Genomic DNA, 1,545 nt, shown 5'->3' with positions numbered 1-1,545 from the left:
AGGATGCCTGTCTGGCGGCATCGGCCAAGAGAGTCATACTTATATCTGTGCCTATCCTTCTTCTTTTCAGTATTTTCAGCAAAATCTCATTATATCAGAACTTCACCAGCAGCATTTATTGCTTCCTTAAACCTTTAACCAGATTTGGCCACTTTTCTCCCTGCCATTGCTTATTTTCACTGCCTGCCAGAAACCCACATCCAGCTTAAGCAAAATACACAAAAACAAACTGAAAACCATCCACGCCCACCGTAAGGCCAGGCCTTCCTTGAGCAGTCTGTACTTTCTCCTGTTAGACATTAAACTTGCCTTCCTCAAATCTCAGTTATTTTTGTACTACCTTCATGCTGATTGCCGCATCAATATATAACTAGTCTTAAAATTGGCTTAAAATATGTAAGAGGATACCTTTTTAAACTTAAATATTTTTAAGTGGAACATGGGTATCCATTCCTAAAAATGCAAAAACAGCACCACTTGCTCTATGAGTGAGAATAGGCTAGGTTATGTGGCAGAAACAAACAATCCCCCATTCTCAGTGGCATTACACATCAGAAGTCCATTTCACGATTACCCTCAAGTCCACCATGGTCCAGGCAAACTTCGCCACTGCAGCAGTCCTCAGGGGACCCAGAACTCGAGGCTGCATCAGCCGACTGCCCTCCGTATCAGTATGTGATTCTACAGTCAGAAATTGGAGAGCTGAACACCTCCACCTCTAAGTAACAGTCAAGATGCCTCTCACAGTTCATTGGCCAAAGCAAGTCACATGACCATGCCTAAGTTCAAGAAGACAGGACTCCACCCTGCTGTGTTCCCAGATAGTAACTTGAAAAATAAAAATGGAAACCAACCAATAGTATTTTAAGGAAGATTAAATGGGATCACATGTTTAAAGTGCCTATCTCATTGCTCATTCCAAGAGGAGGAATTCAATCAATTATGATGATGATGATGATTAATCAATTCAGAGAAGCATTGTGCAAAGATTAACTGTGATATTTAATTACGACAACCATGCAGCAACATTGAAAAATTCTTATCCTTAATGAGAAACTACAAACTGTAAAAGTGTAACTATGGGATAATCACTTCATAAAAATGTGTACAAAGACTACACATTCAGGGATCATTTCTACAGTTCATTACTAGGAAACTCTCTCAGAACATGTAGAGCACCGGGGAGGGGGCACAGCGTTCTGTGCTGAGCATGAGGCCAGCTCTTGGTGTCACCATTTGCCTTTAACGATCATTCTTCTCTTCCTTTGAGAGAGTAAGAGGGAGAGGGCACGGAGTGGTCCTCCTTTAAAAACAAATGTGTTCATATATGAATAAGGACCAGGAGGAAATTAGTCCTGTTTATTGGGGAAATCCTTTTATTTCTTTTAATATCATTCCTATCAGCACTCCCTCTGTCTTCAAACCCCATTTTTCTCCATGGGCTTACACTGGGAGCCACAAAGTCAAACAGCTTGGGGCCCTGGTGAGTATGTAAATGAGTACATAAATCAGTGAAATCTGCAGGTAGGAGGTCAAAAGTAAGTG

At 41.2% G+C, this 1,545-nt stretch overlaps 1 pseudogene; it reads left to right on the top strand.

Annotated features, from left to right (window-relative positions):
• Positions 1-1,110: 1,110 nt before the first annotated feature.
• Positions 1,111-1,299, top strand: LOC142861418 (uncharacterized; annotated as a pseudogene).
• Positions 1,300-1,545: the final 246 nt, after the last annotated feature.

Source organism: Microcebus murinus, chromosome 16, assembly GCF_040939455.1.
Source record: "Microcebus murinus isolate Inina chromosome 16, M.murinus_Inina_mat1.0, whole genome shotgun sequence".
NCBI classification, from domain to species: Eukaryota; Metazoa; Chordata; class Mammalia; order Primates; family Cheirogaleidae; genus Microcebus; species Microcebus murinus.
The sequence above is the reverse complement of the archived record's forward strand: the minus strand, read 5'-3'. Positions and strand labels throughout refer to the sequence as shown.